The sequence below is a fragment of the Pelecanus crispus genome, chromosome 3 (assembly GCF_030463565.1).
Source record: "Pelecanus crispus isolate bPelCri1 chromosome 3, bPelCri1.pri, whole genome shotgun sequence".
NCBI lineage: Eukaryota > Metazoa > Chordata > Aves > Pelecaniformes > Pelecanidae > Pelecanus > Pelecanus crispus.
In genome coordinates this window covers 40,878,579-40,893,010 of record NC_134645.1, presented here as the reverse complement: position 1 = coordinate 40,893,010, position 14,432 = coordinate 40,878,579, and the positions used below count along the sequence as shown (strand labels likewise).

The following is a 14,432-nucleotide window of genomic DNA, read 5'->3' as shown; positions in this document are numbered from 1 at the left end:
AAGACAGCACTGTATTCTTGTTTATCCCTACTGACCATACTATGACAAGATTTATATCCCATGATATTAACTGAAATTCCTTGTTTGCCTGTATCCGCTCACACTTCCTGTAGCCAATAAGCATGTTCTCACTTCTTTACTGGGCTACTAAAAACAGATGCATGAGGCACTTTGATACTACAAAGCAATGATTCTTCCCTAATAAAGTTTATAGTTATTTCTATGCAAAATCATTTTTCTTGTTCTCTAAATTCAGTAAGAGACCAACTGTTTTGAGTTAAATTCAGTTTGCTCCTTTTCAATCAATCTAACCACCAGCAGCCAGGTTTTTATTCAAGAAATAGCACCTAAGATTTTGAAGAGCAAGCGCCAATTTTAGCCAATACATTATTGGTATTAAAAATTGAAGAATGTTTTTTACTCATTAGCATGAAGCAGTATGTCACCGAGTTCTTCCTTATTCTATATTTAGGCATTTAAGACAACTTCTTTTCTTACCTTTTCCAATGTTTGTTTACCAAAAGCTTCAGGCACATTTTTGCGAGAATAGGGCAGCAATGAATCACCAATTCATATGATCAATAAATTGTTCCTATACAGGTCTGAAAGACCAGAGTAAGTGTTCTGCAGCAGGTCTGCAGAACCACAGCAAAACACTAAACCATTTATTTACATAATTGAGGGGTGACTTGTTGATTCACACACAAATCTAAGTCAGACACAAGGGTTGGGCTCAATGAGTGCTAGAGGTCCATTCCAACATAAATTAGTCTATGACTTGCACAGCATAAGAGTCGTCATGCCTTTTTTTCAACCTGTTACATCACTGCAAATTAAGTACAAACATTCAATCAAGACCACAGTTACAAAAAAACACCAAACCCCCAAACACATCTGATCCCTTCTTTCATCGTAGCAGTAGAACAATCAATGCCACCTCCTTGGCACACACTTGTCACTGACCTATGCATCATCCAACTTCAGAGTAAGACAGACTAGACTGCTTGATACCAACAGTCCAGGCTCTTGTCCTGCCATTATTGACAAGTGCAGCCTAAGGCAAGCAACTCTTCCTGTCAAAGATACCAAAATGTGAAATCAAGACTGAAAGGCCTTAACTTGATCATAATACTGCAGATTCAGCATATGCAATAAAGCTATTTCATGTATAGTCTTCAAAACACATACTCCCTGTTTAAAAACAGAAACAAATTATTCAGAAACATACAAACAAAAACATGCAATCTCTATGACAGGTATTTGTGGTGGTGTGGGATGGGTGGGTTTTTTTTTTTTCATTAATATAGTTTTGTAGCATGGAATTTTTTTCTTTTTTAAAAGAAGTCAGAGTAAAAAAACAACCATGGCCTTTTAGCTCCCTACACATGAGTGCAGAAGATACTGATTGAGTAGTGGGACAAGAGTTATCTCCATCATTGTCCAATAAAATTATGATACAAAACCAGCAGCCAAAACATTTTCACTGACCTGGAAGAAGACATCAACCTTTACCCTTGAAAAGGTGATTCAAGAGTTGAAGCTACAGTGGACTTGTAACAAAAATTTAGAGATTTTCTGTAACTGATTAAAAAAAAGTTAACTTAAGTAGTACTGCTGCTATTAGCGCATTTAAGGAAATACACACCTTGAGGGGAAAAAAGCCACACAGACAGTACACTGATCTCACCACACAGTGGCAAAACACTTCATGGCTCTTCCTGACTTACACTGTACAGTCTTGTGTGAGAAAGAGAAAATACCTTCCTCAAAATCTGGGTCACCACACATTTAAGTGTGAAAGATTACATTTTTTTTTTTCGATTTATTAACAGTGTTTTGTACTATAGCAGAGAGAAGCTATACTTTCAGTTATATTTCTTCCCTATTAAAACTAAGATTAAGCAAAATTCAAATGCATTTAAAGAAGAAAAAACACATCCTTTTATCCAATCTGTTCTGAAATTCCTGTTAAATTCTTGGTCAATTGCAAATTAAAACACAGTCAAAATAAGAGCAATTATACTTTCCCATAAACTTCCAAGTGGCAGAATTTGTTCTTACCTGTAATTGCAACCTTGTCAAGGTTCTAGTTCAGTGCCGAGAGAATTAGTTTACATTCCTGCTGCCAAGAAGCACATAACAGAATGACTTGCAAAACCTTGAGATAACAGTACAGGACACAACATCTGCTTTATTTTGGTATTTCCTAGAAAGAAACAGAGAAAGTAGTTAGGTATTCCAAATGGTTTGCAACAGATTAGTACATGAATTTTTTCATGAATACAAGTTTTTCCTAAATAGAAGTGCTTGAACTAAAGCTACACCTGGATGTCAAAAGACCTTTCAGTACACTCTCTAAACACCACATTAAAGGTTCATGCTAACAAAGAATCAGATTTTTTTTTTTTCTTATTTCCTTCACCAGCACAGATTAGCACTTAAAAAGTCATCTAGCCTACTACCTGGCATTCAAGTCCCTAAATTCAGTAACAGAAGGAATAGGTTTTGCACACCTGCTAACATAACAGTGCTATTTGCTTAATTTTATTCACCTGCTCACATGGCAGTACACTGGAGTGTTTGACAGGACCCACCAAGTGCAGCATGTATAATTTGTAAGCTTTTTATTCTGCTTGTTTAGACATAAAATTGCACAAGAGTTTAAAACAAAAGCATAAGCTTCAGTTGCAGAAGTATTTCAGCTCCTCTGAAATAAGAATCATTACGTTTCTTTAAAAGTAGTTTCTATAAAATTAACCATAAATTCAGCTTAAAATGTAAAAGCAGCAGATAACTAACAATTCAGATACAAAAGCATTTACACATCAACTCATTGTTTTGAACAGGATGCAAATACCCAAATTCCTTCATGGATCAGGCACTACATATTTAATCTTACAAACCACTGCATCTTACAAAAGTTGCCATGACAAGGAACTATCCTAGTAGAAGGACAGTAGGAGGTAGAAGGAACTATCACAGGAAGAATTCTCGATAACAGCCAGCTTTGCAGCATGAGGGAAATACAAGCCTTAGTGTAACACTGATGATTTTAAACTGATTACAGCACTCTGATGAGTCTGAATGAGTGATAAAGTGGACATACTGCAGACCTTAACTTTAAGGCCACTGATCAACGAATGGAGAGCTATGACAACATGTCATTATGGCTTGTCTCTTCCAAATGCTAAATAGTGCTTTTCAACTACCAAAAAGTGTCACAAGCAAGAAATTCCTCAAAAGAAGGAACACTTTGCTACCGTTTGAAGAACAACTGTAGGGGTTCAGCAAGTTTTATGCCTGTAACGTCCCTCTGCTGCAAGCTCTGTATTTTCCCCAACATTCTCTCTTCTTAGGCACCACAACAGGATAGATGGTTCAAGCAATCAAACTAAGCCAGAAAAAGTCAATTATTTTCTGCCACTTGAGCTGTCTGACCCAGCTTAGGAAATGCAGGATCAGACAAGTGCCAATGCCAGAAATGCAAAACCAGCAGCTGCTGCCGATTCAGATTTGCTCAGGGTATTGTAAAACTACACCTTAAGCAGCATCCATTATATCATTAATGAACTCTGAAAAAGTATTTTGAAAGAACTAGACAGCAAGTATCCTAAATCATTGTATTGGACTACATGGCAAAAGCCCTCCCAAAAAAAAGTTAAAAAGTTGATCAGTAAAAAAAAACTTGTTTCCACATCCAAGAACTTCAGGAAAAAAAAACCAAAACACCAGTAGTGCAGATTCACAAAGTTGCACAAAGTAGCTTAATTCCCTCTTCTTAAATACAACAGTGACTAGGGCACAAACACAAAATGCGTGACCAGAACACAGCTCCCTTCGAGCACTGTCTCCCATCTTCAGAAGATACCCTTAACTATGAGGGTACTGGGTGCTTGCATGATGAAGTGCTGAAGAGCCTCAGTTCTGATGCTACTCCAGTAGTCTTCAGAAGTGCCTGACTCTCAAAAGCAGACCAGAAGATGAGCGTTATGCTTCCCAGAAGCAAGAGGCTTGACCCCTCCCAAAGTCTTCTACTCTACAGAGGATGCAAGAGCATTCATGAGACAAGGGTGACTTTCAGCCCGGAGACAGGTTGCTTTCAGTAGGGCAGATTCAAAGGTAGGTATTTTGGGCTAAGAGCATCTTACCCCAGAATATGCTCCTATTCACCCAAATTCTATCTACACTAATTCTCAGAAGAAATGCAGGTATTTAGCATCTCAAAACACAAAAATATCTTAAGATATATACTCTACTACTGAACACTGCACAAAGAGGGGACATTACTTCTACTTACTTCTGCATAGTAGTGACTCCAAATAAGCTGCACAACTTTTTTCCATAGGAAAAGACACTCAGATTCATGATACAGCTTTGGGATAACAAGCTATTATATCTGGCCCCCGGTAATTTGTGTGTAGAAAATGCTCACATACACAGGTTTTATCCAGATTGGTAATCATGCATTACATCACAAGAATAAAGCTGAATGCTTCCTATTAAAGGCTTAATGAAATTAGAAGATGTATTAAGCATTTTATTTTGGCTCCTTAAATCTTTCGGGTACATAAACACTTAATATTTCAGTAGGACTAAGTTAGTTCAGTAAACTTTTATAGTTTTTTGCTAAGATACCAGTACTCTACAGTCGAATAGTTTTTAATTGAGCACAACTTACATATTCATAGGCTAATAAAGAATTTGAATTTCACCATGTTTACAGTATTTTCTTCAGAAGGGAAAGACTATGCAGCCAAAGCCATCATAAGTAAATCACTGCTAAAGAACTAAAACCAGTATTCAATAGTAAGCACATGAAAAAAATTATGCGGTCTAGAGAAACGTGAAGAACTTCTCGTGTTATTTCACAGAAGGATAGCCATTAAATGCTGTTCTTCCTGATGATTAAATCCATACCTAATGACGCCAGTGGCAAAGCACTAATGATCCTCAAGCTGAATCCTAATGTTTAAAACAAACAAAACCCACTACCATACCCAGTCCTTTGCAAGTTTCCAGACTCTGGTCAGAGGAGCACCAGAAAAACACTGGCTTTATTCTGCTCTACAACAAGGTATGACTCTGAGCTTTTACGGCTAACCAAACCAGTGCTGCTTTAAAACAAGTAAACAAACCAACCAACCTGCTCCCTGAACATCAACAGAATGAGCTATAATCTAATATGTCATAACTGACCTTATGACATCATAACGCCACCACTGCCGACATCACCCCCCAGAACTGTAAACAGGTTCACACAGAAGACAGTAAAAGATTTTGCAGAAGTAAAAGATACTAGGAGGGAGAAGGAAAAGAGCAATAGTGTAAGCTTACCACAGGTTAGCTAGTATACTGCAATCTCCCAATTGCATGTTCCCAACATATGCTAAACTAAGATAACATCCCTCTCCTAAAAGATGCATTCATTAGGTTACCTGATTTTACCAGGAATGTAAGAGCATGTGCCAAGGGAGCACACTAGTTGTGCTGCAAGTTCATGCAGTAGTTCTTCCTTAGTCTATATATATGACAAAGCCCAAACTAAAAAAGCAGTTAATTTCTGTGTAATTACTTGAGACAATATACAACTTTTACCCTAAAGAGAAAGTTGCTCATCCTTTGTAATAAAAGGATAATGAATTCTCTCTGCATTTGCTAAGTGGTTCTTGGTTCTATACAAAAACCTTGTGAATCAACCAAGACTGGGCAAAGCCTTGATTTGTGTTTTTGTTGGTGTGGGGGTTTTTTTGTTGGTTTTTGCCCCTCTTCAAATGTGGAAGCTGCATTAAAATGTTCACTATTACAACAGTTAAAGGAAGGAGAATAAACAAAAGTTTGAAACTAAAAACTCTATGAAGTAATTTAAATGCTTTATCCTTTTTGAAGCATTATGGTTTTGTAAAAAGTGCAATGGTATCTTTCCACTGTATTTTAGAACTAACACCCAGGGTTTCTTAAAAAGGCAAATGCCTTAAAATAAATTTACCTGGGGTTCTGGTGAGAATTTAGTTCAGCAGTTTGAACTTTGCAGTTCAAATTTTTATTGCAAGTTAGTAATTTGAACTATTCAAGGCTGAATTTCCAACAGGAATACACTATTAGACTAGTATTTTACCCTAGCCCTAAAGCTTGGTAATACTATGGGCTTAGCATCTTGGTTAGGTCCATACTTTTAAGTATCACCTCACAGTGGTGGACTTAAACTGCAGCATCAGAAAGCTGCCTTTTGATACATCTAGAAAGCAGTTAGAAAAGCTATTCTGAACTTTTTTCTTGCAGACCTATCTTTAATACGTATTTGTAAGGCACCTCCTATTCCTAAATTCTCTGTAATTCTCTTTTAAGTAAGCTTTAGATCAGCAAATTTGCATTATGGCTACATAGATGTCTTGGCAGTAGCGGTAGCTTAAGCAATATTTGCTCTCAGCAGCTTGTTCCTGTTTCCATGCTAATGTCTGCTGCTCAGCCACACAGATAGCTATGCTGGTACAAGTGAATGCCTGAAGCAGAGACTGCTCATCTAGCTGATGAGTAACTCAAACTCTCTTGAATTATACAAGCAAAACATGAAGGAATACCAAAAGCCAGCCTTACTAGAATTCAGAATGTACGTATGCAATCTACATTTGCCTACTGGGAGATTCCTGGCAAGCACTTACTCCTCTGTTCTCCTGTAAGAGATCAGAGTTATGCTTAGCATAACTCAAGCACAGAAATACAGAATCGTCTCTCCACCAGTTACGCTGGACAGCTTTTCAAACACCCAGTTTCAGGAACGGTGAAGAGAAAGGCCATCTAACACACTTCAGTAAAAATATCCAAGCACAAAACTTCTTCTTCAGTTACCTGATCTTTAGTTGAATTAAGGAGAAGAGAGTATCCTTAAGAGTTAAAGTATACTGCATTTATGTGTTAGTGTTCTCTCACAAAAAAAATCTCAATTAAAACTACAAAGAAGAATTGTAAGCAGAGGACTTCTGCTTTGAACAAACACATTTACTGGGGCTGCTAGGACTTTCTAGAGAATAGCTTGCAAAAGTCTCTTAACTAGCTTTTATCATAGCTTACATTATGGCTATAGTGTAAGTGAAGTTCTAGATATGCCTTCCACTGCAATCCAGGAGTCGCAGATTGAGGAAGATGTATTCATATTCTGCATGGGTTTCTGTTTCTTGTTTCTTAAAGCAAAGGGCAGAGTCTGCAAACATCCATCTTCCTGATGGGGATTCGAAATTCCAGCTCAGACACACCAGAGTGATTTGCATGGGCAACATCAGACTGTGTTTACTATTACTGAAGTACTTATCTTTTCAGCACGTTCCTATGGCTTTTCCCCATGAGGTTAAGTTTATTATCATCTTACGAGCTAGAACACCTATATAGCAATAGCTAATGAGTCAGTTTGCACCATCTGTCCATGTGTTGTCTCTGAACATCTGGCCTTCAAATCAATGTTTAAAAAAAAAAACAAAAAACACACACCACAGTCACTCCAGGTAGATTACTTAGATTTTGTAAATATCCATCTGCTTAAAACAAGTAGAAATCACAGCCTGAACACTGGTGAAATGTTCTGAGAAAGAATCCACCACACCTGTCATCTGATAACATTACAGGGCACATCTACTCAGAAGTCCTCTGGGCCAAAACAGCATGTCCCTAAACCACACCTCACTTCACACAGAAGTGAACTGTCTCATCCACCCTAGCTACTATAGCACTATTAAAGAGCATCCAGAGTTTCTCATTCCTTTCCCCGGGAAAAAGAGCAAGGTGTTAGGAAACTATGGTATTATTCAAATTCAGAAGTAATCACACAAATAAAAACTTTCTCAGTTGATTACGCAGCAGAAAGGGCTTAGCCCTTTCTTGCTAAGCCTTTCAAGAAAACATCTTAAGTGTAAGACCACAAAAAGCTCTTAACAGAAGCAGTTGTCAGGAAAAATCAGAGAAAGCAACAGATTTCAGATCGGTTAATTCTGTAGCAAGTATGTGCATTTGGATAATAAAGCAACTCCATTGTTACAGACTTCAAAACACTGTAGGACAGAGGTAAGAAACCTGACATAATTGGCTACTTTCATTGCTAAGACAGCAAAGGTGACTGAGCTCCAAAATTTTAAGATGCTCTAGCTGTAGGATATAGTCAGGAAGTTTGACAGTTCTCAAAGGATTTATATCATTGTGAGTCTCTCATAGGAAATGCTAACAAAGGACGAGAACAGATTCTCTGCAAAAGGCTATCTTGACTAATTCTTCTCTGAACAGTGTTCAGTGATTTTTAAGCCAGCTAACAGCTAGAGTTCCCAAAAATTAATTTTTATCTGGGTAGAGAATCTCACCCTAGCATCAAGTGGCTAGCATTGCATTTAGGACAAGTCAGCAGCTTTTGAATGAAGTCTTGCTACTACCGTTGAAGCCAATAAGGAGGTTTTTTTATCTTCAATACCACATCTTGTATTTCTGCTGCTCCTGACAGAAAAAAGCTTAAATCCTGTTTCTACAACATATCTTTATGTACCGAACCTGTCTTTAGAGCAAATATCCCACGCAGAATTCTCAAAAGCATCCCATTTTGTCTATCAGGGGAATTAAGCCATTACAATGTATGCATGTGAACTAATCACATTTTTCCCTATCTTACATGTATAATACACACAACCCTAAGCAGGACCATGAATATATAAAAAATTTAGAAGGAATTTAAACTCCACAAAGTGGAGTGGAAAACGAGCAAAAAGATCAAAATTACAGTATTTCAGTTAACACCAGTAACACTTCCCTAACATTGATATGTTTGACAATGACAAAAATCAAGTTTTATCAAGTTTATAAGGGATAGCAAGAGTGGGGTTTTATTTCCTTATATATGATACTGATGACTAGGGGAAGGACTTCCCTGCTGCCCAAGAATGCAAGTAGGGTTCTTATTCTACCCTCATCTTCTAAGAGTAAGCCTTCAGATACAAATGAACTAAAACTGAGCCATCACAGCAGATTAAAAAAACCAAAAAACACACTTTGACATTGCTGATGTACCTGTGCAGACATTTACAGGAGGCATAAATTCTCTGCCACACTACTTAACCACTTGGATCTATTTGTGGCTTTTTTAGCTATGTTAACCACTTGCTAGGTTTATACACAAAAGGAGTTAAATTAAATCCAAAAAAAAGGTCATTCAACACCACAATAAAGTCACCAGCACATTCAAATTGTTAACAGAAGAACACCAGTACTACAAGCTGCCAAATATTAACACTTACTATGCTACAGACATTTTAATGTTTACTGCAAAGCACACAACTTGGAAAGAGATAATTCAAGCATCTGTTATGTCAACAGCCTACACACATGCAATCTTCCAAAAGAACTAATTTAAATAATACAGGAACTGAAGCCTCCAAATAGGAATTGTTAAAATACGTAGCTATTTTTATACCTCAGTTACAGTTTTAGAACACCTTTTTATCTTTTCCTTAGTCTCTTCTATATTAAGACATTTTTTCTACCTATTAGCAAAGTTACATCAGTAACAGTACTGTATTAGTATGAAGAGAATCAGCACTTAAAAATGTAAGGACATAGTAAAATTTCTAAGAGGGTCTACTTGCTTAGAAAGTCACTCCCCTATTGCTAACACAGATTTATCGTCTTCCTAAATCAACCCAGTCGAACTGATTTGGTTTATTTCAAGTAAGGCATATCTCAAAGCATATAAGGCAGTTACAAACAAATGCTTAAGAGAAACAGCTGATCCTACATGATATGTAATGATACACTGCCATACTGTAACAGAATGAATATACCTGTAATCACATGATACATACTATTCAATCCACAGTATGCTATAGAAAGTTAGGTTTCAGATCACAGATGGCTTGTCAGACTATTTCAGAGAACACAGTACTGCCCCCTGCACTTTTATAGCATGCTCTACTTTTTCCATCAGGCTAGAGAAATGTTTTAAGAAGAAGTCTGAAGTCTAAAAAAATTACTATCTCTAGGAACTGCAGAGGGAAGCAAATTTCCATTACCTTTTTTTCTGGCAGCAGTCTCCAGTATCGTTGCCTGGACACATGGAATCTTTTTCAGGTGTCTGCATTGAGGCTATCTGAACTGCTTCACTTGTCATCTAAACAGAGGAGTACTTGGCAAGAAGCAGCCATATGGCAACTCACAAGCTTAAATACTCAAAGTTTTGTCCAATTAGTAGTGCAAATTCAGTTTCACAATAAATCAGTTTGACTCACTTTTAATCAATAGAGTTTAAACTCTCTTGATTTGCAATATATATTTCAGTGTTGAAGTTTCAAAAGGATCTATGAGGTAAAAACTGTTTTAATTTTGCCACTATGCAAGTATCACAATACATGTCGAATACCTGCAAAAATTCAAAGGGCAATTTTATCAATAAGAATGTTAAAACTACCATGCAAGACGACCATGCCAGTTTTCAGAAATCAATATTAGAGAGGGTGCTTAAGGGCATTACAGGCAGTCAATGCAGTAACGATAGGTCTACATGGACTTGACAGCAAAAAGGATTCCGGGAAGCAAGCATGTTAATAATTCAACATTCATTTTACGCTATTCATCAGGTCAGACATCAGCTGCAGGCACTTTTGGATAACACGGATTAAGACACCATCTCCAGCTTCACCAAAGGTTACTGCTCCTGTACACTGTTGGCTGCAAGACATGCCCTTGCTGGACTGAATGGTGACAGGAACATCTTAGCACAGAGATGCATAAAAGAACACATTAATTGTAGCAAGGGGGCAGACACCCTACTCTGTTATCCCATTTATAGAGGCAACATGTCAAGATACTTTAAAATGGTTATCTCCCAAAGCTTGCATCTCAGCCTTACCACTTTACTACATGTAAAGCTTAACCTGCATGTATTCTATATTAGGTTTAACAAACTGCCTGGATTAAACTAGGTATCCATTAAAAAAAAAAAAAATCAAGGCTCACAGAGGAATACTCAAGTATTCAGGCTTTTGCAGAATGACAACTGAAAGAATCTGATGAATTTAGCAGTTTAAAAAGAAAAGTAGACATTCAGCTTGGGGATTACACAGATAATTCAGTAAAACCTACTATATGAAAAACAGAACCGCACAGTCACAACAAATTAGAAATAGGTATGTGAATAGAAGACTGCTGATCTGAGCCTTCAAATAGGTGCTGAACTCAGCACAATGAGTGCCAGTTTCAGTAGGTCTCCACCCCCGCAAAACTGAAGAGCTAGCATTAGGCAATCAGCTGCCTACATTAAATGCTACTTGTACTTTCCAGTCCCCTAAACATCTCCTACGTCCTTCTGAGTGACTCCATATGAATGCCTTTACCATCTGTTCTATGGCTGGATACTATGGCCTTGTATTCCCCTTCTTACACAAACTACCATCTCTGCAAGGGATAGCTACGTGCCTCTCCATTCTTCTGAACCACTTTTTCAGTTCCTCCCTTTGAGTGCCATGAACATGATGCTAGCCCAGTCCATTGACATACTCCCCAAGACTGGTCCCCCTGGAGGAAATTCCACTTTGTCTGCTACAGGCTTTATCCCCTTAGTCCTTGTTATATCCTCCACTCTTCCCTGGGGACGGTGTGGGAATGACACAACAAATATTATTAAACATTTTGTTAAACTGTGCATGGAAGCTGAAGGCAATGGTATCACTCTGCTGAATGATGTCAATGGCTCCTACCAGTTGATCAGTGCTCTAGCTTGCAGACAGATGACAACTGCATAGGTGCTTGAAGCTATAGCTTTATTGAAAGACATGTATCTACCTTTCCTTCCAAAATGCAGCAAACCTGCCCTCCAACTTGCAATTATTTCCCGATATTTTGAGATTGACTGGAAATGTCACTCAAGAGCTATAATACTGCATTCACAGAGACATTACAACAAGCTTAGCACAGGACCTTAAGTAAGCCAAAAAGGGTTACTAAGACACTGCCAATTTAGCAAGACATTCCATTTTAAATCATGCAGCTTAGTGTATCAGTTTTAGAAGTAGGAACACTTATGCTACCCAAAAGACAGCTCTGCATAACAAACATTAGTTACATGTAGCAACCTACTTAATTGTTTTAGTTAAGGAACATAGCCACAGCTAGCTTATATGTCTCTGCTCATTAGTGTATTTCCACAGAATTATGCAGAAGTATTTAATACTAATAAATATTAATAATATTCTGTAGGAATAGTATAATATGCAAGAAGCCAAGAAGACAGAAATAGTACCATTTTGCAAGCCTCAGTATTCATGCTTTTTGTCATCTGATCATGGACAATTTTGAAAGTCTTACCTTGAATGTAGTACAAAAGTCAAACTTCTTCCAGATCTTTGTCCTTCTGATAAAGATTCACTTTAGAGACTCTTCCTTGTATATTAGGAGTGAATAAAGCAGAAGAGCCTGTGAGTCTGAAAGTAGTAAGATGGAAGAATTGACCAATTTCTCCCCAAGTTCAACACAATATTCAATAAAATCTATAGCTCAAGAACTGCTTAACAGCAACTTCTACACTGGAACTAATAAAATACATGAACCACTCGAAGCGGCCAAAGTAGGCAAGAATTTCCTGCTTGTCTAAGGCAATGCAGCAAAAGATCATGTGAATGCCTTTCACTTGTTAGAGATGAAAGCATGAAGTGATCTAAGCTACACCACTCAATGGCCACTACTTGCCAAAAAGCTACCACTATCAATACATACCACCTTCACAGAGGTGTAAGCAAATCCATCTCCAAACCAGGAATATGTACAACTATGTGACAGAGAAAGAGCCTGCATATACTTATGCATGTGCATACACATTTAAGTGGAGAGAGGATGGAAAAGTCTGGCATACTAATGCAATAATTTACAAGAATATATCCAGATCCTGGACTCAAAGGAAAAGACTAAAAATTGAGATTCAAACTTATTCTAAAGCACAGAAACTATGACTAAGAAGCCTGTTACCAGCCACTACAGATTTCTTTAAAAGCAAAAGCAGAAACACACCTGACTATTCACCAAAGTTATCTTGGTTACCAGAAAGAAACAAAGTAGCTTTTCACACAAACACATGAGAAGAGCTATCACAGCTAAACCCACCATGCAATTTCTGCAGCATGAATCTGACTACAGTCTTCTCCGCTTTGGAGATGTCTACATGTAGCATCCAGGATAACAGATTCTTTTTATAGGCCTGGGCAAAGAGGGAAGTGAACCAGTATCAAAGAAGCTGAGATTTAGTTTCCTTTTCCAGTAACTATCCTTCCCAGTATCTTTCTTTTCCCCCCCAGTAACTTCAAACAACAAGTACTCTACAAACTGTTTTGTTTTACAACATGGTTCAGAATAATGGGTGAAGGCAAGCGAGAGACAAGACATACAGATCCCTATAAAGTTCTAAAACTTCTTTTTCAACACTGAGAAAGAATATTTTTCCTTTCTTAGATGAAATGAGCTTATTCAATGAAGGTACCTTGCTTATTCAATGTTTACTCAATAGGTAGATTTCAAGTAACTAACACTTAATATCAAAAATAGTCAACAAGAGTAAATAACTATGTTCAAGCTATTTTATTTATCAGCACTAGAAATAAATGCCACTCACACAAGGAAACAGGTTTCCAAATAAAACAAAATGTATTGATTATTTTGGCTACTTAGGACCCTGCCATGGGTAATTCTTCAAAGAATGATTCTGAGTGGAGGGGACTTAGGAGGTCATCCAGTTCAATTTCCTTCTTAAAGTGTAGTCAATATTGAACTCTGTCCCAGTTGCTTAGAGCTTTATCCACTCGGGTCTTGAAAACCTCCAGAGGCTTACAGGTTACCTCCTATAACCTCTTAACAATCATCCCTCCAGTAAAATTTTTTCAACATATGTCCACCCATTTCAATTTATGACCACTGTATCTTGTTTTTGCACTGTGCATCTCAGTAAAGAGACTGGCTCCATCTTCTTGGTATCTGTCCTTGTATGTGCCAGATGGTTGCTATTGGGTCCCTCCTAAGCATCTCTTCTCCAGCGTAAACAAGGCCATGAAAGGCTCTCAGCACGCCCTCACAGGTCATACACTCCAGCTCCCTGACCATCTTGGTGGACCTGCCCCAAGTTTATCAATGTTGTTCTTGTTGGGGTTAGGGAGAAGGGGAGCAAAACTGGACACAGTATTACAGATGCAGTCTGTGAACATCTGGAACAAATGCCAACTAAAGGGGAATAAAGCTGTTTTCATCACTACCAGCATGAACCGCTGACTTGTATTCAGCCTACTGTTCACCAGAACCAGGTCCTTCTACGTAGAGCTACAATCCAATCAGTCTGTGGCACTGCAGGAGGGTTACCAATCCTGGAAGCAGGAGTTGGTATGCGCCCTTGTTGAATTTCGTAAGATTCCTGCAGGCTCACTCCTCTA

General features: G+C 37.8%; 1 protein-coding gene across 8 annotated transcripts in view; it reads right to left on the bottom strand.

The window, feature by feature from the left end:
* The window catches only part of PPM1B (protein phosphatase, Mg2+/Mn2+ dependent 1B), a 46,388-nt gene extending 33,203 nt beyond the window's left edge, over nt 1-13,185 (bottom strand). For 2 of the 8 annotated variants that reach the window (XM_075706672.1, XM_075706673.1), the window contains exons 1-3: nt 13,120-13,180; nt 12,328-12,443; nt 2,062-2,206 (exon numbers count right to left, since the gene is read on the bottom strand). The gene's annotated coding sequence lies outside the window, so the exon portion shown is untranslated. Of the gene's footprint in view, nt 1-963; nt 987-1,645; nt 1,733-2,061; nt 2,207-2,552; nt 2,586-10,037; nt 10,136-12,327; nt 12,444-13,119 lie in introns of those variants that run through there. The other 6 variants (XM_075706666.1, XM_075706671.1, XM_075706665.1 and 3 more) reach the window with 6 other exon arrangements.
* Between the last annotated feature and the right edge of the window lie 1,247 nt (nt 13,186-14,432).